This window comes from Euleptes europaea, chromosome 15, assembly GCF_029931775.1.
Source record: "Euleptes europaea isolate rEulEur1 chromosome 15, rEulEur1.hap1, whole genome shotgun sequence".
NCBI lineage: Eukaryota > Metazoa > Chordata > Lepidosauria > Squamata > Sphaerodactylidae > Euleptes > Euleptes europaea.
In genome coordinates this window covers 15,777,431-15,804,884 of record NC_079326.1, presented here as the reverse complement: position 1 = coordinate 15,804,884, position 27,454 = coordinate 15,777,431, and the positions used below count along the sequence as shown (strand labels likewise).

Below are 27,454 nucleotides of genomic sequence, written 5' to 3'. Positions count from 1 at the left end.
CTACAGCGTCCATCTAGAAGGAAAGGATGTACAGCAACAAAGTTACAGGACTGCGACAATATTTAAAGCAGTCACAAACCAGCAATAATATTGCAACAACAGAGATTCTAAGCATTATGTCTTATTTTATGTATTTATTTACAAAATATATATCCTGCCTTACTGCCAATCAGGACCACCAAGATGACTAACAATTAAAACATTATCAAAACAAATATTAACACGTTATAAAAACAGATTGTCAAACTAATTGAAACCCAAATGAAAATACATATATTAAAATGTATAGACAGCACTTAAAATAATGCAGGAAAGAGGGGTCACTGAGGGAGAGTTAGGGTTGCTAGCTCCAGGTTGGGAGATACCTGGAGATTTTGGGGGTGGAGCCTGAGGAGGGTGGAGTTTGGAGAGGGGAGGGGCTTCAATGCATAGAGTCCAATTGCCAAAGTGGCCATTTTTTCCAGGGGAACTGATCTCCTGGAGATCAGTTTTAATAGCAGGAGATCGCCAGCCACCATTTGGAGGTTAAGGAAAACAGTACAGGAAACTGTATATACACAAAGTGCAAATATTTATAAGCTACTGAGGTGAAACATAGATCATATACGTGACATATACACAACACAATTATATACAATATGTACAGTTCACACAAAAAATGTAGACAAATTTCCAAAGGTCTGAGTACCAAAAATATAGAGGAAGTTCCAAAGGTCTCAACTGAGTACCAAATGAATGTTAATATTGTAGTCCTTGTGTAAAGTTCATATAGAGCCACAATCATCAATGGATACGGCCGTTTCAGATCCACAGCTAGTTGCACTATGTGATGTACTTTGCTGACGTCTGATTTTAATTGCTTATACTTACCCTGTGTGGGAAGGAATGATTAATATGTAACAGCACTTTTGTATTAAGGACTGAAGAAAGATTTCCACTGCTGTGGATCTGAAACGGCCGTATCCATTGATGATTGTGGCTCTATATGAACTTTACACAAGGACTACAATATTAGCATTCATTTGGTACTCAGTTGAGACCTTTGGAACTTCCTCTATATTTTTGGTACTCAGTTGAGACCTTTGGAAATTTCTCTACATTTTTTGTGTGAACTGTACATATTGTATATAATTGTGTTGTGTATTTGTCACGTATATGGTCTATGTTTCACCTCAGTAGCTTATAAATATTTGCACTTTGTGTATATACAGTTTCCTGTACTGTTTTCCTAAACCTTTTGGTACGAGTACAGAGGTGCCGTTTTTCTCCCCACCATTTGGAGGTTGGCAACCCTACTGAGAATACACAAGTTGAAATTTAAAAAAAATCTTCACCTGCTGGTGGAAGACAGTGATAAAAGAGGTGGACTAATATCCCTGGAGAGGGAGTTCTATAACGTTGGTGCTATGAACAACAAGGCCTTCTCTTGGGTTGCCACTCATCAAACCTCAGAAGGTGGGGGACTCCAAAGCTGGGCCTCTAAAGTCTAGATGACCATAGCCCAATATATAAACTGTGACAGTGTCCTTCAGTTTTTTCTGGCAAAGAAATGTCCAGCCCTGAATTTATTTGGCTGTAAGTAATACATGGAACTATACTGAAAGAATTCTAGGACTACAGTGTCACAAGTGGGTGCTGGCAAGACAGTTGCAGCAGTAGGGAAGCCAGTGTCACCCCTTCCCCATGGCTTCCTCTGCTTGCTAGCCTTCTTTTCCTGGCAGGGGCTGGGGCAGCAGGTGGGGAAGGAAAGACAGAGAAAGAGGCACCACTGTTACTCATCTTCTCTCCTAGTTGCAAAAGGAGTATGGTGGCAAGTTGCTCAGGTGAATTGTGTGTTGGCCACTGATTCATATAAATTAATATAAATTGTGTGGAGACTGTCACGGGGTTCAGTCGTGTGATATCAAATTGTCCAGTAGCCACCACTACACCTTGACAAATTACGCGTATTGCCTGGTAGCAAGTTGACTGGTGGTTGGTGCTGGACCTGGCCTGATGAGTCCTTCCTTCATGGAAGGAAGGAAGGGAACTGGTGTAGAGTGGTAGGCCAAAAGAGCCCTGGAAAGGGCCTTCCCCCTGCCTTTTACTGACAGAAAGCAAGTGTGTGTTTATCAGATTTCAGATTCTTCTAGAAACCTGGAGCTTTTCTGAAGTTTGTAGAAAAATCATGGCTCCCGTCTGGATTTGAGGATCCACAGATGGGACCATGTGGAGAATTAAATATATTGATGATAACTGTTTTTCCAAAGATCATTTCAGAGATGATACAGCAACTGAATTATCCATCAATCTTTTTTCAGTCCCCTATCCTTGAATATTTCCTTATTGGTCCCTCATTTGTATAAAACAATGTTAGACTAGCTTTTGCTTAAAAGAGCTACATATAGGCCATTAACCCATGGCTGTTTTCTTATTTGTTTGTCCCTGTCCTATCCCACGCCTTCCAAAATTGTACGCATGGGGAAAGGGGACAGGGACAAACAAATAAGAAGGGCACCAGCAGCTCCCCACCTATGCCTCTCTCTCCCCCTCTCCACCGCACCCTCTTCGGCCTTCCCCAGCACTAGCCAGGGTCTTACAGCCTGCAGCCCAGAGCCCCACAGTCAAATGGCGAAGTGGTGCTGCTCCTTCTGGCACCAATGCGGCACACTTCCAGCTGACGCTGCCTCCATCCAGCAACTGCGAACCAGTTTGCATCAGCTGGAAGTGCGTGTCCTTGGCGCTGGGAGGACCCACCGCCGCTTTGCTGCCTTGCCGATTTGCCACTTGACTGTGGGGGTCCAGGCTGCATGCTGCAAGCTGTGAGGTGTTCTAAGATCCCAGCTGGTGCTGGGGGAAGGCCAAGTAGGGTGTGGGGGGAAAGGGGGAGAGAAAGGTGCAGGGGGGAAGGAGCCGCCGATGCTGCTGCCGCCACCAGGGCTACAAGTGGGGAGTTGACCCGGGTGCTTAAATACACCATAAAACTCCCACAGCTGTAGTGAATCGGCCATAATAAGTGCAGCAGCACAGCGTTCCGTTAACCCAGGGAAGATCCTGAATCAGGAGGGTTCATCCCATGGGCAGGCAATGGCCATGTGGGGGCCTCCAGAGATTCGCTACACCCTCGGGAGATTCCAGGGGCAAAATGGCCATGCATTTTCGGCCCTAGCCTGCCAGCTGAGAGAAATTCTTTATGTAGACTCTAGTTTACAAGTAGACTCTAGTTCACAAAAGCTTATGCAGCAGTAAGAGTCCTAAACAGACTTTGGGTGAAAACGCATGGGAGGTTTTGCCTTGGATTTGCCACTCTCTTGATGCACATTTAGAGAGTGGCAAATCCAAGGCAAAACCTCCCATGCGTTTTCACCCTAAGTCATTTGCCCTGACCTGGATGGCCCAGGCTAGCCTGATCTCGTCAGATCTCAGAAGCTAAGAACCCTGGTTAGTATTTGGATGGGAGACCACCAAGGAATACCAGGGAGGAAGGCACTGCTGTGCAGAGGAAGGCACTGGAAAACCACCTCTGTTAGTCTCTTGCCATGAAAACCCAAAAAAGGGGGTTGCCATAAGTCGGCTGCGACTTGACGGCACTTTACACACACACAGACACACAGATGCACATTTTCCCCATCCAGATTGTCAAAACTCAAAAATAAACCCCCATGCAGAGTTTTGAGAATACAGATGGGGAAAATATGCATCTAGAGAGTGGCAAATCCAAGGCAAATCCTCCCATTCAAGTCAATGGACTTAGAAGTGTGTAACTGTTTACAGTCTTTTTGTTGTTATTGCAACAGCCTAACACAGCTGCCCCTCTTCAATATTTTAGTAGATAGGGGAAGCTACCAGCATATTTTAATTTTGGCTTTTGATCTTGTTCGTATGAATTACTTCTTTTAAAAGGCTTGAGAAATATATTCTACAGCCAACCAGAACAGATAAGGAGAAAATAAGTACCAAAAACCACTCATAGAATGCAAACACTATTTAGTGCAAGTGAAAATTGGTGCGAAAGTGAAACAAAACAACAGGCATCACTATACAAACAATGAAAATAGTAAATACGTTGCTCCCAAGGAGTCTTCAATAATGCCTTCTTGAATGTATTTTATAAGTCCCAAAGGCTTCATACGTGGAAATTCATGGAGAAGACAATGGGAGTGATCAAATCAGGTTGAAACGCAGTCCGGATTAACTTAACGTTTTCACCGCCGCGTCGGCGGCTTCATCAGCACACCGTTCAATTATCGGGAGACCAAGCTCCTTGTGCAAATCTCTTCCCACCTTGTCTCTCTCCGTTGCATCCTGTTCCTGCAGGAATGTTATTGAAGACTCCTTGGGAGCAACGTATTTACTATTTTCATTGTTTCTATGAGTTGTTTTTGGTACTTATTTTCTCCTTACTTCCCCTCAGTACCAAGTGCCTTTTTTCTCCAACCAGAACAGATAAGCAACTGACTGGAAAACCAAAACTCTGTGTAATGATTAGTTTACATCAAAAATGACGAGATTTACAAATAGATTCCATGGGATTTTTGTTGGTTCCAATGAAGTTCAGTGCCATAAAAAATATGTGTAGTTTGCCCTACATGCGTACTTGGATGGTATTTAATTCCAAATAGATGCAGCATAGGATTGCCAAGCCAGATGAAACTTTTTTTAAAAAAAAAAGTAATAATGAAACACAAAAATGGTAGAATCTATACTAATTTTTATGACTGGCAGAAAACCAATACAAGAATGCAGGAAAGTATAGACGTCTAAAAAGATTTCATTAAACTGGAGATCTGGGCTGAAAATTAGAAATATAATGGAACAAAAATTCTATGAGCACAAAATTGGAGTGTTAATATGAAGAGTCAGATGCAGAAACATATCATGAAGGATAGCTGCTAAACAGATATTATGAAGAGTGATTTAAAGATTAATGTGACTAACAAAAATATGAGTCAACATGTGAACAAGAGACTGATCTAGCCTCCATTTTGTTATTTAGTCCATTTCAGATGGACAACCAAGCGTGGCGGCCTCTTGGAAGACACTGCTGAGCTCTTCTATATGGCTACTACAGGACTATTGTGGTTCCTCATTCCTTCTCTCCTCAAAGTAAAGATTAGGGATTTGTATTCAAATAATAACTAATCAAGATCTAACCCAATTCACTTTCATTCTCTAATACTGTTAATATAAATGACCCAATTACAGTAATGTTCATATCAAGGGCATTATTCTGGTGATTGTTTGGTTTCCATTCCCTGAGAAGCTGTAGGCAGTGAGGAAAAAGGTTGAATCAGCAGGTATGTGCTAGTTAGGACATCCTACCACCTGAATAGTTAGCAGATATTCTACAGAACAAGATCATCCCCATAGGCATTTCTATGCACAACATTTCCACTTGCATGGCACCATCTCACCTGTTATGGTAGGGTTTCCTGATTTCTATGCATCCATGGTTCCTGAGTAGTCAGTTGTGTTATCTGGAGCTTAACCATTAGGCACGAGAGCAAATGCTTTGCTGATCCCACCTAGCAGGCAGACAGGACCGGAGGGGAGAGGCAGAGACCTTCACACACACACCCCACAGAAGTAAACAAACATATACACACCAAACCAGTTCAGACTCAACAGGAATCAGATTTTTTTCCATTTATGGGAGAGGATATATGTATGTGTGGGGGTGGTTTTTAAAAAATTCCAGCGCATACAAGGAGAACTAAACCCTGCTCCGTCTTACACCTTACTCCAATGCTCAAAGCATATTTCTCCCACCTGCACTTTGGTGTAAAAAATCAGCCTGGCTACAAGAAAAAATGTTTCAACCACAGAGCATAAGATAAGGCATAGGCAAGGCAAAAGTTTATTCACCCTCCTTTTATTTCAAAATAGGCATTATCCCTGTTTAAGAAACTTAGGAATGGAATAAAAACTTGTTCATATGCCAGTTCACAACTTCATGTGCCCTCTGCGGAAATAAGAAATTTAACTGCCTACAAAATGAGCATACTTTCTCTTATCTTCCTGAAATTTGCCATAGAAGATCTCTTGGATGAAGCACACAGTCCCTAGAAATGACATCTCAAGCACACAGTCCCTAGCTATATCAAATGAAAACAAAAAACATAGTGGTACAAGTATGTCCCATTGAAACTAGTGGAAGCAAAGTATCCATACATCTAATAGCCAAGATATGCAGATAGTCAAATTTCTACAATGGCCATGATGGTGAAGCAGGTTTGCAGAAAAGTCAAATTTTCAGGGGTGGGGGAGACTAAATGGGGAGAGAGAATCCCACAAGAACCACGCCTGTGATGCCTATGCATCTGCAGACAACACAAAAAACAAACTTCTAAATTCTGAACAGAATTTTGGGATGCAGCACATGAAAACTGTCAATGGCCAGGTTGCCAGGTGGTGGTAGCGATAGTGGCCCAGAAGGAGGTGAGGTGACCTTGACCTAAAATAGAAGAACAAAGAGGGGAATAGAACCCAACCTGGAAAACGGAAGTTGGGTACCCAAGGTTGGGTGGGATGAATATGAATATGAATATATATATATAATGAATATGAATATATATATATATAATGAAACTATATAATGTATTAGAAGCACTATATAAGAATTAAAATTATTTAAAAACCATTAAAATAGCACAATGGCATTTCTTAAGGTTGATGTCTGTCACCACAAGCCAAACGCGTTTCGGCCTATATGGCCTTCCTCAGTGGTCTATTTAAATCATATAAAAACATGCACACACATTACAAATATATTTACATGTACAGGCAATATACAACAGACCAGGCATGTAATAGGTTGTATATATTACCAATTACACCAACATCTGGTGGTATTGTCTTAGGTTTTTATACTGGGCTGTATCTATCTTCCGCATAAATTGTGTGCAAGTATCAACCTAGTCAAACAAGCTGACTGTGACCTAAAGCCAGTAGGGGCAGTCAGAACAGGCAGTGAAGGGAGGAAGAAAAAATAGGATTTCCCCTCCTGAGTGAGTTCTGGCTGGTCCCACTCTTGTAAAACTAACCGCTTGCTTTGTCATTGATTCCTAACATTTATAAGGTAAGATAAACATTAACGAGTGGTATATTTTTAAAATAATCTGTGGTGGAAAGGCTAACAAAAATAGGGCCAGTGTATTTGCCATTGTATATGAGATTCTAAAAAGAAAAACTTTAATAAACTGAAATAATATGCTCCTGATTAATATATAATAATGAAATAAAATCTCCATATGGCAAGATCGGAGATGGTGGAACTTTGCAGGGTTTTTTAAAAAGTATTACGGGGTAGTTAACTATCACAGGCTTCTGTAGTAGTGTCCTGAGTGGAGAAAATAATTTCATTATTAGCAGCTTCTATTGTATTCCAGTTGAATGAGGGACTATCAAAGGTATCAGAGAAATGGAATAAACTGAAAGGAGGGGAGGGTTTCATTCTTCCTTAACTATTTTGTAGTTTTCCATCAATAGAAAGGGTGGAGGGAAATCCCATGGGAATGAGAAATTTCTCAGTGATTTTAAAAAGCTTAATGTCTCTCATTTAGTCCATGGAAAGTTCTTTTATTAGTTTGGCTACTGAATGATTTTTAGAGGTAAAAGGTATGGTACAGAAATGAATCCATGTAATTTTTTCTTCAAGAAAAGACTAGCTTAATAACACGCCGATGTAATGTATGAGCAGGCACAAGCAGCGACTTCAGAATGATGATTTTGTGTCACCCTCTGACAAGATGAAGATATGGTGGGAAGATTATATATTACATTTTGCATTGGCTTCCGTTAACTGGATCTTATGAAATTGTGTCAGCTACATCCTCTTCTTTCCCTCTACTCCAGTCTGTCACTACTGAATGAAAGCACCTATTTCTGCTTATTTGTTCTAGACAGTGACTTTGTGACAAACACAGCCCTTCTGCATTCCTTAGCATAACAGGGAAATGTATTGAAGATGAAATGCAAAAAAAGAAAGAAAAGAAGAATAGCGATAACAAGGTAGTATATGAAACGGGCCTTAATCATATACCACATGATTCAATGTTAGGGATAATTTAAAATTCCATTGGTTTCAACTGGAAGAACATCAGCACATGCAAATTATGGGAGGAAGATCCATATGATCAGCCTCATCCACCTGGCTGTATTCACATATGTACCACAGCCAGTCCATGGTATCCGTAACACTCTCCTCCACCACATTTCAAAGGAGTCTACTTTCTTCCTGTCAGCTTTTTTCGTTGGCCAGCTTTCACACCCATACATAGTAATAGGGAATACGATGGCATGAACTAACCTAATCTTGGTGGCCAGTGACACATCCTTACACTTCAGAAACTTTTCTATGGGCTGCCAAAAAAACAAATCAGTGGGTTATCGATCAAATCAAGCCTGAATTGACCCTAGAAGCTAAAATGACTATCATATTTTGGTCACATTATGAGAAGGCAAGAGTCACTAGAAAAGACAGTCATGCTAGGAAAAGTTGAGGGCAGCAGGAAAAGAGGAAGACCCAACAAGAGATAGATGGGCTCTATATAGGAAGCCACAGCCCTCAATTTGCAAGACCTGAGCAAGGCTGTCAAAGATAGGACATTTTGGAGGACATTGATTCATAGGGTCGCCATGAGTTGGAAGCAACTTTATGGCACTTAACACACACCACAGCAATGTGGACAGCACTCATAAGAAACAGCTTTCACATGACTCTCTGTGTTTGCTGTATGTAAGAAAATGTATTTTAAAATGGTGTTGATGTCTTTTCCATGGAGACTGACCCATTTGCCCATTTTTGACAGCTGAAGGGCATTGCCAACAAGTGATTGTATATATCATGTTGAACAAGTGAATAATACCCTGACGGCATGGCTGCTGTTCTTATGTCCTTAATAGTGTTCTCTGAATGGATATTGGGATTGTAATGCTGGATTTTAATTTTGTTTGTTTTTATTATGTTTTTATTCTGTAAGCTGCTTGACACAGGTTCTCTGGAAAGGTGGCATCAAAATTTGCTATATAAAATAAATAAATAAATCCACCATGAATATGTTGCCATAGCAAAGAGTCATGCAGGGTACCATTGCAGTGCCATTAAGCTGAAGATGCAAGCTGTCTCTAAATCTAGCTTGGAAGCCAGGTGTCCTGTAGTATTATCAGAGACAACATTCCCAATAACTAGTAACTCAACTTTGTGGATCATGTTGGTTCAGATGTTAGCGCCACCCATAGGTTACGCTGTTCGGGCCTTGGTGCTTTTGTTTCAAGTCAAATAGCCAGACACACAAACCAGTTAAGAAAAAAGATTTATTATGCATAATAGGCCACTGTCAGCAACTCAATGGGTTGCTAAGACAGTGCGCATTTGACACGAGCATAATGTCAACTTATATACCTTTTTGCTGGTGTATGGTAAGACAACATTATGACTTGCACATGACATACAGCTGTACGTGACATATAGCAGTTGTCTGATATAATAATAAAATGTACCTGAGTTAGTATAATCAATGCTGGAATGTGGACTGGCAATACATTGGTTGTTGGGGTCTTCTTTGAAGTGCATAGACAACCTTTGAAATATGTGTTCTACTGATATACATAGATGCCAGATTGTCATCATTGTTTTAAGACATACATTCTTCTGGCATAGCCTCCGGATACCCACTATCCTTGTGATGTTCCATAAACAATATGCCTTAGATCTCTGTTGGAGCTACAGGCCTTCTATCTATGCATCTTGTTCTTTACACCAGCTACCTTGCCTGTCAGCATTCTTTCCCATAACATTCCAGCCCAGTAGGGCAGAGTGTAATCAAATCATGGATTAATACAAAATCTAATACAGAAAAGGATTGATTCAAGATCTAATATGGCATGTCCCCTATCACAGAGAGGGTCATTATCTATTACAGCAACGATGTTATACTTTGGGAAACTGTCAATAGACTTTCATTTCCTCAGAAAATCAGTAGTGCCCCACAAATAACTGGGGGCACTGGTGGAGTAGGGCCAAATAATGGAGTCCATGTAACCAGACATCCCTACTTTGCATGAAATAATGGGTTGTTTGGGGTTGTTTGGGTGGAGAATGGTGATATATTCAAGGTTCATGGTCAATGATCATGCGTTCTTGAAGATTTCTTCCTGTACAAAGGTGGGAAATCCCTTCATTAGTTTAATTAATTCTTTCTGGCATACCTCAGTGGCGACTGAGGATTATAGCCTTTAAAATATGGAGTTGAAGGGCTCTCTCTGTGTCACTCCTATGAGATGGGAGTGGCCCTCATATATGCTATGTTGACACATGAATGCTTGGAATAGGCAGTACTGTAACAAAATATCTTACATTTGCACAGCACTTACAAGTGTTTGAGGCAGGAGAAAGAGGAGAGCCCAGAACTAGAGATTAGGAGAAAAGAAAAGAAGGAGGTGGGAGAGACTGACAACCAGTTTGACAGTCTTTTGGGGGGGAGGGTCCTGCAAACCAAAGATATGAGGAAAAGATGGGAGTGAATTGTAACTACTTGTACATTGCATTCCTAAGGAGAGTTACTCCAGTCTAAGCCCATTGAAATTAATGGGCTTAGACTGGAGTAACTCTTTTTAGGAATGCACTGGTAAGAAGTTAAATAAAAAGGGCAAATGAAAGGAGACCTTGCATGCTTAATCTTTTTGAAGACGGATCCCAACCTTTATAACATGCCCATGCCCCCTGTAAGGATCATAGGCACATAGTTCAAAAAGGAGTACACAGCTCCTCAGAGGCTGAGAAGTATTATTTAGCCTTTGGCATCCATGTCTCATAATTTCACTGGGAAGGAATGGAGGTTCCCAGGCAGAATAAACAGTCCATGACACAGGAAAAATCCATGTCCTTACAAATGATTCTGTACAAAAAATAACTATTTGAATACAGATCATTTATAAAGCTCTTCCTGACTACCCAACAAATGATAATATAAAAATCAAACATGACATTTTACCTGCAGGACCTGACTCTGACAGATGGAGCTGTGTTTAAATAACTCCTTGTTGCCAGTTCCAATCAGGAAAAATACACAAAAGCTAAGATCCAAAGGGGGAAGAAAAATTTCATCTCTTAGACCAAGAGAAGGGTTGGAGGAAAAACAGCAGAGAGAATCAAGCTGCTTTACTATAAAAGCAATACAAACCAAGACTATTGCAAAACCAGTTGTGTGGGAAGTGTATGCATGTTAAGTGCCACAAAATGGCTTCCGATTTATGGCAATCCTATGAATTGATGACCTCCAAAATATCCTATTGTTAACAGCCTTGCTCAAGCTTTTCAAATTGAGGGCCATGCCTTCCTTTATTGAGTTATTCCATTTCATGCTGGGTCTTCCTCTTTTCCTACTGCCTTCAGCTTTTCCTAGCATTATTGTCTTTTCCAGTGAGTCTTGTCTTCTCATAATATGACCAAAGTACGAGAGCCTCAGTTTAGCCATTTTAGCTTCGAAGGAGAGTTCAGGCTTGGTTTGATCTGGAACCCACTTGTTTGTTTGTTTGTTTGTTTGTTTGTTTGTTTTTGGCAGTCTGTGGTATCTATTAAACCGTCCTCCAACATCACATCTCTAATGAATCAACTTTTCTTTGCTGTACAGCTTTCACACCAGACATAGTCTTGGGGAACACTATAGTATGAATTATCTTGATCTTGGTCTCCAGCAGCAGATCCTTACACTTAAATATCTTTTCTAGATCCTTCATGGCTTCCCTTCCCAGGTTCAATTTCCTTCTGGTTTCTTGGCTGCAGTCTCCCTTTTGGTTGATGACGGAGCCAAGGAATAGAAAGTCTTGAACAATTTCAATTTCCTCATCGTCAACCTTAAAGTTGTGTAATTAATCAGTAGTCATTACTGTTGTCTTCTTGATATTCATCTGTGATCCTGCTTTGGCACTTTCTGCTGTAACCTTCACCAGTAGCCATTTCAAGTCTTCACTATTTTCTGCCAGTAATGTGGTGTCATTTGCTTATCTCAAATTGTTAATGTCCCTTTCACCATTTTTCACTCCACCTTCATCTAAATCTAAACCAGTTTTCCTTATATGTTCTGCATTGAGATTGAAGAGATAGGGAGAAAAATACATCCTTGTCTGACACCTTTGCCAATTGGAAACCATTCTATTTCTCCGTATTCTGTACTAACAGTAGCCTTTTGTCAAGAGAACAGTTTGCACACCAAAACAATCAACTAGAGCCAGTGTGGTGTAGTGGTTAAGAGCAGCAGTTTGGAGCAATGGACTCTGATCTGGAGAACCGGGTTTGATTCCACATGAGCAGCGGAGGCTAATCTGGTAAACTGGATTTGTCTCCCCACTCCTGCACACAAAGCCAGCTGGGTGACCTTGGGCAAGTTACAGTTCTATTAAGAGTTCTCTCATCCCCACCTACCTCACAGGGTGTCTGTTGTGGGGAGGGGAAGGTGATTATAAACTGGTTTGAGTCTCCCTTAAGTGGTAGAGAAAGTCAGCATATAAAAAACAATACTCCTTCTCCTTCTTCTCCTTCTTGAATAACTGTGTCAATCTATGTTGGAATTAAGTAATTGTCCGAAATTAAATCAGTTTTTGTACAAGATATGAAAAATGGATTTTCTAAAGAAAAGTCCCCTTTCCACAAGATGTTACTAGAGAACAATCTGAAACTGATCTCTAAAATGTATAACCTACTCTTAACATTATACTGTGAGCAGGAGACAATTAAACCAACTATGATTGACTGGGCTCAAAATATGGGACATGATATTGCTTTAAATAAATGGGAAAGACTTTGGTCAAAAGATTTAAAAGGAATAAATGCACAATCAATTCGAGAAAACATTTATAAAATGATGTATAGATGGCATTTAACACCTAAGAAGATTGCAAAGATATACAAAGTGATATCCCCTAAATGTTGGAAATGCAATGAGGAAATTGGTTCCTTTTACCATATGTGGTGGACTTGTGATAAAGCTAAAGATTTTTGGGATATGATCTACAATGAATTGAGACTAATAGTACAAAAAAATATACCCAAAACACCAGAAATGATGCTACTAAGTATGATACCTGATTATTTGCTAACACAAAGAACTTTTTTGATTTATGCTACAACAGCTGCGAGACTGTTATATGCAGCAAAATGGAAAGGGGCAGAAATTCCCGGGGAAAAAGACTGGATTGGGAAAATGTTTGAAATGGTGGAAATGGCAAAACTTACAGCTATTTTAAACGAAAAAGACAATGTTCGATTTTTAGGGGAATGGGAGGATTGGATGAAATATTGTGAATATGAATTAAAACTGGGGAAAATGGAAGAATACTTACTAATTTGATCTAGAAGATACAATTAATATTAAGATTTATAATCATTTATATAAATAGAAGATGTTTTATGAAAGTTAAATGAGTTTATGAATAGTTAAGATCAAACCAATTACGATGGGATGAATATTTTATTAAGAGGCGGACAGAGGTGAAGGGGAAGTCATAAATTTTCCTTTAATTGTTTTTTTTTGTTATGAATTTAAGAAAGTATAACAACATTGAGTTAGAATTTTGAATTTCATATTACCTTCATTGTTGTTTATTATCATGGAAAATTTGTATTACAAAAACCAATAAAATTATTATTAAAAAAAAAAGGAATTAAGTAATTGTAAAGGACTCACATGAATGGATCACCCGATCCTGTATGCCTCTCCAGAGCGGCAAATCCAAGGCAAAACCTCCCGTGCTTAAATAGAATTGTATTGGATTACCCAATCCTCCCATCCCCTCCTGATGGAACAGAAGACAGCCACAGTAAGACCCCTTTGGGGGCTTTAATCTATAATTTTTCTCCTGTGTGTGTGTGTGTGGGGGGGGAAGCAGAGTCTGTGTGTGTGGGGGGGAAGCAGAGTCTGTGTGTGTGTGGGGAGGGAGCAGTTTCTGTGGATGGGGGGGGAAGCCAAAGGGGGCTTTTGCCCATTCTGCCTGGGGTGTGTGTGCCCTCTCGCGGCTCTCTCTTCCTGGTTTGAGGGGGGGCTTCAGTTGTGTGTCCTCAGGTTTTCCCTCATTCATAAGATCAGTTAGGTCTATTTTGATGCTTGCTCAAAACTGGTTTTCAAATGGTGACTTAAAGAATGCATTTGCCTGGTCCCGAGTCTGATGCAAAAGGGGAAATTCCACCCCCTCCTGCTCATTATGCATAGCTAGCTGCCTTTGTCCCTTTCCATGGTTTGCAAACTCCCAGGTGTCAGGTGTTGTTTTGCATGGTTGCAAACGTGTTGCTTTGCATGGTTGTGTTGCTTTGCAGTTGTGTTGCTTTGCAGTTGTGTTACTTTGCAAACTTCTTCGCACCTGCCCCGCCCTTGCTCCCCGCAGCTCAGCTGTTTGTCGGGGCTGGGAGCTTTGTGCGTGGGAGGCAAGCTCTGCTCAGACATGCACATTAAGGGTGGGGGGACCCCTTTCGGGGCCCATATCTCAGCCCCCCCTGACCCAATCTTTACAAAACTTGGAGGGTCTGGCAAGAAGGGTCCTTTGAAGCTCCGCTGAAAGTTTGGGACCTCTACCCCCCTAAATGCCCCCCCCGGAGCCACGGAAAGGCGCGGTTGTGTTTTTAATGGCTTTATTCGGCCGAATTTTTCCCCGAACTTTGAATTCATGCCTAATTGCACGGACCCGAAGCGAGGGAGTTCGGACTTCTGCATATCCCGAATCCAGATGGGCCGATTCAGCCAAATCCGAACTATACCAAATTTTTTGTTTCAACAGCCCTATCTGGGAGACTCAGGCTCAAATCCACCCTCTGCCATGGTGCTCACTATGTGACCTTGGCCCAGTCACGTGCTCTCAGCCTAACCTACCTCACAGGGTTGTTTGGATGATAAAATGGAAGAGAGGAAAATGATGTAAGCTGTTTTGGGTCCCCATTGGGGAGAAAGGCAGGCTATAGATGAAGTAAATAAATAATAAATATAGCTAAAATAGGGGGGCAGATAAAATTTGTTTGGTGGGTAGAAGATGTAAAGGAAGCAGGGAAAGGTGAGGATATGGGAATTGCCAAGAGGGGAGAAAAAAGAAACAGCATAGGGAAAGTGAGGCAGCCACCAATGTGCACCTGGGCCATAGTTTTCCTGGGTAGATGTGGCAAGTGGGAGGGAAGGAGGGAAAGATGAGGACAGGGGGCTGATAACAGTAGCTTGGCTGGTGGGTGGAAAAGAGTGCAGGAAGTAGGAAAACAGGCTATAGTGGCTTTCAGGGAACGGAAAGAGGAAATTATGGGGAAGGGGAAATGAGATGCCCCTGCAAGTTCTTGCAGGTCCCTGACTTATTCATACCTTTGAGTGGAACCCTTTTAAATCCTTATTTCTCCATGTACTGGAGCAATTCAAAGTCTTTCCATTTCAGAAACAATTTCAAATTTTAAACTTTACCAGTCAGACTGAATTTTTATGGAGTCTGGGATAATGAACTCCTGTTGTGCCTTGGTTAATAGTACTTTGAACTCTTTGGGATCTCTTGGTACCACCATAATACAAATAATTAAACATTTGGTTTAATCCCAGTCGTTAAAAATGGAGAGCAACAAAATCTTTAAGCAATAGAATTAGTGGTTTTTCATTATTATTTCTTATTACAAACGACCTCCTGCTGAGGTATTTAGTTGCTGTGTAACAATTTTAAAAGTGGCCAAAGATATTGGATCATAAATATTAATAAAAGTGAATTAGTGTTAATTCGCTGAAGGGGTTATGCTGTTGTCAGGAGGATGGCACAACAAATCATGTGACAAATAATTTCCTTTTCTCTTTTCAGATACCTAGCTGAGACCTATTACTGACTAAAGGACTATTGCTTTTTGTCTGTCTGTCTGTCTAACCATTGTTAACAGCTGTAGCCCTGAAAAATGAGCCTCCCAATTACAGCAATTATTACATCATAGCCCATGGGTAGGAAATAGCTGTTGATTTCTTGAATGTGTGCCACCCTGGACAATCTTGTCAGTGAATGGAGAAACAGAAACAAGTTTAAGTTTCTCTTCTCAAAAACATTATGTAGTTGCCATTAAGTCGCAACTGACTTACGTTGACCACGGCAGAGGGTTTTCAAGGCAAGCGAGAAGCACAGGTGACTTGCCATTGCCTTCTTCTGCAGAGTCTTTCTTGGTGATCTCCCACCAAAGTACTGACCCTGCTTAGCTTTGGAGATCTGATGAGATCAGGCTATATCGTGCCACCTTCCCTCTAATCTCAAAAACAATAGCTCCCCATATATTGGGTCATGTTACCTGGCAGTCAGATTTGCTTATTTCCTGAAGGCTTCACTAATTTCTAGACCACAGATATAAGACAATAAGGTATAAGAACTTGGCTAATACTATGGGGAATAAAATACAGTAAATGTTACAACTGCAGTAGTGACATAAGCATTCTCTGCTTTTAATTTAATTGTGATGAGGTAGCTGAGTTGAGGGAGGGAAGGTGGCATGGTATTGCCTGATCTTGTCAGATCTCAGAAGATAAGCAAGGTCAGTACATGGATGGGAAACCACCAAGGAAGACTGCAGAGGAAGACAATGGCAAACCACCTCTGCTTCTCACTTGCTTTGCAAACCCCTTGCTGGGTTTGCCATAAACTGGTTGTGACTTGATGGCACTTATATATCTACGTAGTTGAGCTGAGAGCCAATTCTTACTTCTGTTCACCAGCAAAGCCTGACGTAGCGGTTCTCTTCTGCCTCAGACCAATAGACAGTTGATGTCTACTAAAAGGTGAGGTGAGGTCTGAAATCACTTTCTACTATCTATACTCATGATAGGGTTGCCAACTTTGGGTTGGGAAATTCTGGAGATTTTTGGGAGAGAGCAAAGGGGGAGGGCATAATGCCATAGAGTCCACCTGCCAAAGCAGCCATTTTCTCTTGGGAAATTAACCTCTGTCATCTGGAGATCAGTTGTAATGCCGGGAGATCTCTAGGCCCCATTTGGAGATTGGCAACCCTAACCCATGCTTATTGGTCTGTTGTGAGCATTGCACAGATTGCTAGATTAAAATTTTGTGATCACTTTACTCATGGTGCAACCAAAACATACAGCCAACTGCTTTCCCCAATTGTATTTCCACATTACATGCAAATGATCCACATCATGAATATATGGATAATCTCTACATGATACAGAAACTGATGGCCAGTGGTACTACATGTTACAGTCACAATGAGGGTCACATGGAGGACATCTCCAGCAGTCACGACAACAGGAAAAGTGCTCAGATGACTATTTCTCTATGCTGCCTCCACATTGCCTCTGTTCCACCAGAACTCTTTTCTTTTAAACCCATATTAGTCTATTTGCACAAATATTGCCTCCCCCACCCCAGAATGCTTTATCACTGTCCAGTACAGGCTGCAAGTCTGAGGTGGTTCAGATACTATGCCAGCCAGTTAACAGCTCACATGTAAGTAATATAACTCTGGAATAGGAGGCTGAAGTTTGTTCCTGGGAATGCTGAGTCTGTGCAATATTTTGGCTCCTCTAGTTTACTTGCCAATTTCCTAGTCACAAAATATGTTTAAGAAGCCTCTCTGAGCCGCTCTGAGCCCGACCTTCGGGTTGGGGAGAGCGGGGTAGAAATCTAATAAATAAATAAATAGAAAGGTGAGTTTGCTCATCTGACATTACACCACATGCACAAGTAGCACACCCCTTCCCATAAGTAGACATTTGTGGGGTTTAGCAGGCTGCAGTAGCAGATCAAAATCATGTTCCATTAGATATTATGAAGACGGTGTGAACTGTTTTTCTCCTTCTTCCCTACTTAAACCTTCATGCCACAAACTTGGGAGAGTAAGTTTCACACATGCATATTGACAGATATGGTAAAGGCTAGTGAGATCTGAAGCAGTTCAAAAACCATAATCCCCAGATCAGTTTCTTAGAAACACTACCCCACAAAAAACCAGTTGTGCTGCTCTGAATGTAGCTTTTGGAGTATTTAAGAGGAAAGAGATGGAGAGATGTTTCTGTGAGCACTAGGACAGAGTGAAAGCTTGATTGACTTGGTACCGTGAACTTATCATTTCATCAGCTGTCCTGACAAGTATTACATTCACTTGATAAGGCAAGGCTCTCTGTGGGAGAACTGCATCTGTGACAGCCATTTCTCACAGTCTATCATGTAATGTAGGGAGGGAAGGCAGCATGGTATAGCCCAATTTCGTCAGATCTCGGAAGCTAAGCAGGGTCAACCTGGTTAGTATTTGGATGGGAGACCACCAAGGAATACCCGGGCCGCTACGCAGAGGAAGGCACTGGCAAACCACCTCTGTTAGGCTCTTGCCTTGAAAACCCCATAAGGGGTCGCCATAAGTCAGCTGCGACTTGATGGCACTTTACACACACACACATCATGTAATATTTTCAGGAACAATGCAATAAATATGACTGCCTGGCTCAGCTCTGAGAGGATCAGGCATACCTATGCTACTCATACCACCTCACGCCCATAGGGCACTTGTTCCAATTCCATGCAGCAAGAAAAGAGGAACTTGAAATTCAGACTAGAAATTAGGGTTTTACCCCAAAACTCAGGAATGGTGCAAACTTTGCAAAAGGAATATATATAATCACCCTTCAAAGTTACCTTACAATGCCTCATTTCTGGCAAGTCAGGTACCTCCTATGATCAATTTCATGATTCACTCACAATTCAAAACAAACAGCATTTCATGTACATAGGAACATAAGAAAAGCCCTGCTGGATCAGACCAAGGCCCATCAGGTCCAGCAGTCTGCTCACACAGTGGCCAACCAGGTGCCTCTAGGAAGCCACAAACAAGACGACTGCAGCAGTACCATCCTGCCTGTGTTCCACCGCACCTAAGATAATAGGCATGCTCCTCTGATCCTGGAGAGAATAGGTCTGCACCATGACTACGATCCATTTTAACTAGTAGCCATGAATACCCCTTTCCTCCATGAACATGTCCACGCCCCTCTTAAAGCCTCCCAAGTTGGCAGCCATCACCACATTTTGGGGCAGGGAGTTCCACAATTTAACTATGCACTGTGTGAAAAAATACTTCCTTTTATCTGTTTTGAATCTCTCACTCTCCAGCTTCAACAGATGACCCCACATTCTAGTATTATGGGTGAGGGAGAAAAACCTCTCCCTGTCCACTCTCTCCAAACCATGCATAATTTTATAGACCTCTATCATGTCTCCCCTCAGCCGCCTTCTTTCCAAGCTAAACAGCCCTAAGCGTTTTAACCGCTCCTCACAGGGCAGTTGTTCTAGTCCCCTAATCATTTTGGTTGCTCTTTTCTGCACCTTCTCAAGCTCTGTAATATCCTTTTTTAGGTGTAGTAGTTTTGCATCTGCTCAATGGCAGCTGCATTCAGCACAAAGATGCTGAATTCAGCAGAGAGAGGCTGCAGATGCATCCTTTCGGTTTACTGGTTTGCTTGGTTTACCAGAGTCATCATTGTCAGGCCCTGCATCTTTGAAAATCAACCATTCGAGTACATGCGCTGACCTTGCACCTGCACAGTCAGCAGCAGTAATTATTCAGCGGCATTCATTGAGCTCACTCAGGATCAGACCCAAACTACAGTTGCCAGGCAGCAGTGCTCTTACACACAGATCCAGTTGATACAAACAAACATGCTTGGCTTTGGAAGACAGACAAGAAGGCAAAAAGGGTAAGGCCACAACGGAGACAAACCACACACGAGAAATTGCAAGCCCGGAACTGTTCTGATCCAGTTTTGGACACTGAAAAGCATTTGTTTAAGGTTCAACGGGTTCTTCTCAAAGTTAGTAAAGAAATTGTGATCTGAGCAGAAAACAATAAGCAACATGAGCCTAACTTCTGGTTACATGGTTGAAATGCATTTCCCAATATAATTATATTTCCATCCTAGCTAGAACAGCATGAGATGGAATATACAGGTCGGTTGTAATCCAGGTGTTTCTCATGGCTTAGCTCATTTTTGTCCCTAAGGCTCCATTCCCATTCTGAATGGCAGGATTTAAGGAGCAGGTGCAAAGTTTGTGCTTGTACCTCTTTTTCCCTAAAGGCCTTATCCAATTCTATTGTCTCTGCTGTTACTAGAGTGACAGCTATTTCCCTTTAAACAAATCTTCCACTGTGTTTCTCAGATCAAACCCTTTTATATATTTTTTAAAAAAAAACTAGAAACAGATCGAAACAGACAAAATAAATGGATAGTGAGGGAAATAAAACTAAAAGTAATAGCAAAGCCATTGCTCATGTGAAACAATACTAAATTTCTTCCTTTGTGCTCAGAAGATTGCAGCTCTTTAAGTGTCATTCATTTTATAATTAGTTGAGCTCATAAATAGGGTAATGCTCATTTTGTTCAAAAACCTGAAATAATGAATAATCAAAAATAGGTTTTAACAAAGAAAATACTCCAGCAGAGTTAAATGAAATTTATCTGATAATGTCTTCAATTTGGAATGTGAGTCTTCAATAACACAATTTCTCTCTCTTTTTTTTGGCCAATTACCTTAATTCCATCTTACTTCATTAAGTCCTGTTGCATCTTCACTTTTCATATGTCTATGTAAAAGATAATGTTTAAAAAGTGACAGGAGCAGAGCTCACAAATGCATACCAATTGAGAAATGCAGTAAACTTGATTTAGGTGCGTTAGAGTTGCTGGGTCTATACCCAGTAATGGTGCCTATACTGCTAAATAATGCGGTGTCCCAAGACAGGACTTATCCTGTGTAACTCCCAGGCCATTGAGATAGCGTGGTGTAGAAATTTACCATACTGAGCTAAGACTGGGTTCAAATCCATATTCTGCCATGTAGCATTCTGGGTGTCCTTTGGGAACCCTCATATTCTCAGATTAATTTACTTCACATGTTTGTGAGGAGGAGACTGATGTAAGCTACCCTGAGGCGCTTTGGAAGAAGGACAGGATAAAAATGATTCATTGGCTTCTTCACTTACTTTTCTTCCCCTTTACTGTGAAGCAAGAGCCCCACTAGACAAAGCAGCTTATAAATAATCTAAATAAATAAAGGAGGACAAGCAGATATATGGAGCAATGGAATGAAAGCCAGAGCACTTACACTCTCCTGCAGGGCCTTGGAATATTTGAAATGACCTGGGACTGGGCATTATGCACCCCATAGGGAGGCTGGCCTCTCAATGAGACAAATAACACCTGTCCCTGCAGCCCCTGGGTAATTTCAACTGCCTAAAACGGTGCAGGGAGCAAGAGCACCTCCTGCCTTCAGGTTGCTGCCCCGATCAAAATGAGGCCCATCTGTGCTTTTTACACACGAGTCGGCCCAGAGACTTGCAGCTGCGCCTATGGCTGCAAGTTCCTGTAGCAAACTCGTGGGGGGAAAAGTAATGTCTTTGCCTCTCATTTGCACAGATGTCAATGTTCAATGCTTTTAAATAAGCAAATGTTGAATATAGAGAACTTGTCATTAGATAAGGGTACACTAAACTTTGGCTGGATAAAAGCCACACAGTGAAACAAGGATTATTAGACATCTAATGAAGAGCTGAAGATGGTACTATTATCAGAAGCTGATACAGACATAAAAACGAGCCAGCTCGTTTAGGGTGCATCCAAGATGCTGAAAGTCATACAAACCAACCAACCTCTATATAAATGCTCAAGTACAATGTATATGAAGCAAGGCTTTGTGATATTTAATTATCCATCCATCAGGAGAGTAAGGCTGCTCAAACACCTGCCATTTTGGCTCATATCCTGTTTGCCGGGGCAATTATGCAGCCAGTTAATTGGTGGTCTTTTCTCCTGCAGCAACCTGTAAACATCTAATCACATGAACAGGGTGCTTGTAGCCATCCAGTGCTAACTCCCAGGTGATCCCTGATGATGGATCAGCTGGGAATTATCTTCTGGTCTTCTCCTAGAGACATTTTGCTCGGTACCAACAAATTTGTTTTTTTTTGGGGGGGGGGTAGGATCATAGAGATCATCTGAAAGCCTGGAGACTTTGCTGCATCCCTGACTTGCTGGGGGGGGGGGAGGTCACAAGCCTAGCTGATTTCCCTTCTCTTCTCCCCACCTTTAACTATCAGCTTGTTCTCCTCACCCCAAGCTGGGATGCTGAGAAAAGGCGAGGATTACTTGATCTGCAGTAGAAATGATAGAAATCCATCTCTTTCTCCTCTCTCTTTTGCAATGGGAAGATCAGAAGCATTGCTTCTGTCCCCGCTCAGCTTGGAAGAGAGGAAAGAGAAATGATCAAGATAGCTCAGCTACTACTGATGCCAAAATATGACCCTTTATTGTCTCAGGAAGAGACAATTAGCTGTGATACTTTGCCAAGTTTTTTGCTGATAAAATATCACAAATACTCTCTGACCTAGATGTCATTTGTAACATAGGCACACCAGAAGACAGGATTAATACACCACCTGGTCTATTCATGGATCATTTTGCCCCAATTTCTGTGATGGATGTCAACCAGATCCTGGGATCAGCGAAGGCCATAGCTTGCACTCTGGACCCTTGCCTATCCTGGCTGCTAAAATCATGGAAGGACCACATCAACAAACACTTAGTATCTATTTTAAACCCGTCACTAACTCAGAGCACCTTCCCTTGGCCACTCAAAAGGTCCATCCATCCTTTACTTTAAAAAAAACTATCCCTACAGACAAATGTGCAGTCAATTATCACCTGGTATTTAACCTGCCCTTTCTGATCAAAGCGATTGAGAGAGCAGCAGCAGACCAGACCTTCTTGGATAACTCATCTGCTCTAGACCCTTTTCAGTCTGGCTTCAGGCCGGGCTGAGGAACAGAGATGGCTCTGCTAGATTTCGTTGACAGCCGCCATCTGTGTGTAGTCAAAGGCCACACTTCCATGTTGCTCTTGTTGGACTTATCTGCAGCTTTTGAGACAATAGATTATACCATCTTGTTGAGGCCTGTGGATACAGAAGTAACTATCTGGGGATGCAGGCTGAATTGGTTCAGATTCCTCATAGATCAGAATCAAAGGGTTGCTGTTGGAAACCAGTAGTTATCAGAGTGGAAACTATCCTGTGGAGTTCCATAGGACGCAATCTTATCCCCCATGCTTTTCAATCTCTATGTAAAGCCCTTAGGATGAATCATTTGTAGCTTTGGGGTTGGATGTCATCAATGCGTAGATGATACCCAGCATTACATGTCCATATCCAAATCCCCTGGTGATATGGTAGAGGTCCTGGCTGCTGTGGCCTCAGCTTGACTATTACTGAGAGCTAGATGGAACATGCATATTACTCTCATTCTGCAGGCAGTTCACTGACTACCCATCAGTTACCAGGCTTAATGTAAGGTATTAGCTATCACATACAAAGTTCTTCATGGCCTTGGAACCTTATATTTGTGAGGCTGCCTCTCCCCCTATGCACTGCCACAATAGCTTCGCTCATCTGAGCAGGGTCTTCTGCAGGTGCCAACCTGCAAATGGGCAAAACCAACAACTGCCTGTACACAAGCCTTCTCCATGTGGCTCCCATTGTGGAATGGCCCACCTGAGGAGGTCAGAAAGACTTCCACTCTCATGGCTTTCTGTAAACTATGCAAAACTGAATTATTCAAGAGGGCTTTTCTGTGCAGGCAATAGACTTGCAATGTACTAAATGATTATTAGGGACTGTGTTCTATACTACTGCATATAGCTTGCTGAAACTAGGATCCTACTATGAAATTTTGCATCATTTAATGTGTCATGTTAACACTTAATGCTTTGCTTCAGTTCTGTGTTGAGACTTCTGGTTGGCTCCACAACCCCAATCCTATTTCATTGTTTATTGAATATTCCACGAATCAATAGTATTGACGCTCTGTGTAATCTGCCTTGAGTCCAAGACAGACTATAAATAACATAAACAAACAAACAAATAAAAGGGAGCTCCCCTTTGCATTGGGGAGATCAGAAGTCAGTCACGTCTGATCTCCAACTTTAACTGTGTAGCTATTTTTCTGAGGATGGTAGAGAATCAGAACTCAACTCCCAGATGATCCCCCAACCAGCTGTGAATTGACTTCTGACCAACAGGCAGCTACAAACTTTTTTAGCAGCTGTTTGGGTTGCCTGATGCAAGCTGAACTTATCCTTGGTCAGCTAACAGTCTGTTCATGAACATCAAACCAGGCGTGTTCAACTGTCAAACAGCTTTGCAGCAAGTTTGTAGAATCTCTTTAGCAAAGTGCTGCACTGCACAAGGATCAGGGCCAAAGAATGAAGAGTGCTCATATGGCACATATATCTAAGTGGCCTGTACTTCAGCAGGACCAGATAAGTCAATATATATTAAAATAGTTTTTTTTTTAAGCTGAGAACCAGGGCTGATTTAACACACTGCTATTCCTCCAGGGTGAAATATTTGCGGAGAAATACGCATAAAAAAGATATTGCCATTTTAATGTAAAAATCCACAGCCCCAGAATTTAGCTTTTCCCTAAATGTTAAAGCCAGTGTTTACATAGATGACTCTCTTTTGAACCATTGTTCCATCCAGACCGGCAGTGACTTTCTAAGGCATCAAGGGTAGGGGGAGTGTCCGAACAGCTGCTCCCAGAAATTATGGAATCTGAAATGGAAACCTTTGCATGCAAACCACATACTCTTCCCACACCTATCTTAAAACATATCACATGACAATAAATTCCACTGAGCTCTGACTTGGATAGCCCATGCTGACCTGATCTCATCAGATCTCAGAAGCTAAACTGGTCAACCCGGGCAAGTATTTGGATGGGAGACCTCCAAGGAATACCTGGGTCGTGACATGGAGGCAGTCAATGGCAAATGACCTCTGAACATCTCTTGCCTTGAAAAGCCCACCAAGGGTCACTGTAACTCAGATGTGACTTGACAGCAAAAAGAAAAAAGAAAAAAAAATTCAACTGAGAGCTCAGAGGACTTTGCTTCTACGTACTGTGTTCTCATGTATCAGGAAATAATTTTGTCTCCAGTGTATATAATTTTAAGGAGGAGATTCATCAGTGATCTACCCTGGCTACCCTTCCCCTTCCCTCCTGAAGTTGAAAGCCTTCAGAAGAAACAAATGGGCTGCCCCAACTTACCCATTAATATGGTTCATTGATAGCATTAGTGCACACAGAATGTATACTTGGTGCTCATTAAATTGTTTTACAAAATCAAGGAACCAAACAGTCAAGCAATTATCTAGCACTGTCATTCACCTAGAATTACCATGCTGCCCACGGGAAACTTCTCAGGAGCCCACAATGCAACAAATATAAGACTCTCCATTTTCCCTTTCAATTAAATGGAAAAGCAATGGGGAGTCTCCAATTTTGCCACGGAGTAGCTGGCATCTCATATGGTCAGCACAGTATGTAATTAGTGAAAAGCATTACTTCAGGGTGTATTTTTTCAGCGTGTAGCAAAGGGAATTAGTTACTCACAGCTTCCAATATACCATCAGGCCTAACTGGGGAGGGGGCTTCATGGAAGTTTCACCAGTTACAGCTGAATAATAAATCATGAAAATGAGAATTTGCACCTGCACTCTCCCGGCTTTCTTTCAATCCTGGCTTTTCTGATGAATAATGCTAGTTCAGAGAGTAAGGAATAAAAACCAGCCTCTATGAACACACGGGAGACCTTGACTATGCTGTGGTGATTTACAGAAGGGCTAGTCTGTCTCTGAAGAGCCTGAAATGTTTATAGACAAAGCAGCAACCAAGTACTCTGTTTTTCTAAAGCAATTTATTCACTCCAGAAATCAGTTGTAACTAAATGGCCCCCATTGTGGTTAAAAGTTGCATTTATCTGTCATTTTCATGTTTTTCACACTTTGAAATAAAAAAAAGGGTATGTTAATGAAGAAGAAGAAGAAGAAGAAGAAGAAGAAGAAGAAGAAGAAGAAGAGTTGTTTTTTTATTTTATTTTTTTCGGTTGGCAATTTAATTACAACGTACTTTTTGCATGGAAGTGAAAGAAAATGTTTAAAAACTGTCACGCTTGCGCATCTTCTGAAAGAGCACCAAACAATAAATATGCTCCTGAGCTCAGCTGTCAAGGCTTCAGCCCAAGGAAAGAGCCTTGAGCCCGAATGGAGCTGTTCACTCCTATCCTTCGGCTCTCGGTATTTCCACTGGATGTAATCAAAGATGTCCTTTTCACTGTCCACTGGGAGGGGCTCTCCAGCAACCCCTGTAACCCCCAAGGGCTAGACTGTGTATTCATTGAGGGTGAAGCTCCTTTCCAGCGCATGATCCCACATGTTTTTATTAAATATGTCACTTCCAGTGAAGTACTGAACAGTAATACTGATCCTTGGGAATCAACCTGCTATCAGTTCTCCTGAAAGGGTTATTGGCCTCCTCATCTTTGTTTGGAAGTCGACACACTCCCTGCTTGGAGGATTGGGAATTGAAGTCTGGATGGGTCAGCAGAATATCCATATCTTCACTGGATTCAGCATCTCGGCAGAAACTGCCACACCCTGGACCCTGTATTTGGGGTCCACTTTCTTGACCTTATTCAACACGATTTCCTGCATCTCTAACATCTCTTCCCTAGGGATTCGTTTCTCAAAATCTTCAAAGTGCTTCAACCCAATTCATTGATGATGATTTAATTAATGCTAATTTATCTTGAGATCTTCCAGCATCTTAATTCTTTCATCTACAAACTTCCTGGCAGCAGCAGGACCTATGCCAGTAACTCTTGTCAGGAAGTTGATAGAAGAGCTTATATTGTCTTGTCTAATCTTTTCTAACTTACATAGCTTACCAGTGGATAAAAACTCATCAATCTTTCCCACAATTTTCACTCCTACTCCATCCAGTTTCTTTGCTTTGGCCCCACTTTTTATCTTGCTTGGATACTTGAATATTACAGAAGCGGCTTTCCTATAGACATTGTACTTATGGATGGCTCTATTCACATTCCTCTCATAATTGGCCAGCCTGGTCAGGAAGTCCATAATACCCTCGTTGGGATTCTCCTACGGCACCTTCTGCTTGTTCATGCTGCTGTCAATGGTGGCATGAGCAAGAAGAGTTAGTTTTAATATCCTGCTTTTCTCTACCTTCAAGGAGTCTCAAAACAGCTTCCAAAGTTCCAATCCCAACCCCACAACAGACACCTTGTGTGGTAGGTGGGGCTGAGAGAGCTTGGAGAGAACTGTGACTGGCCCAAGGTCACCTGGCAGGCTTCATGTGGAGGAGTGGGAAACCTGGTTCTCCAGATTAGAGTCTGCCTCTCTTTACCTCTACACCATGCTGGTTCTCTTATCACCATATAAAGAGCAGAAAAAGTGATGGGGAAGCAAGGTACAATGCTAGTGGCAGGCCAATGTATGATCCGGTGTTGAGGGACTTGCTCAGGAAAGAATGACACCAAAGCTGGTCTGGCTGTAATCCTCTTCAGTCAGTTGTTAAATTCCCATCAAGCCTGTGCTTTCACCTGCTCAAATGCCATTGGAGACA

At 41.6% G+C, this 27,454-nt stretch overlaps 1 pseudogene; it reads right to left on the bottom strand.

Annotated features, from left to right (window-relative positions):
- LOC130487662 (DNA polymerase beta-like) lies at window positions 1-26,994 on the bottom strand (annotated as a pseudogene).
- Window positions 26,995-27,454: the final 460 nt, after the last annotated feature.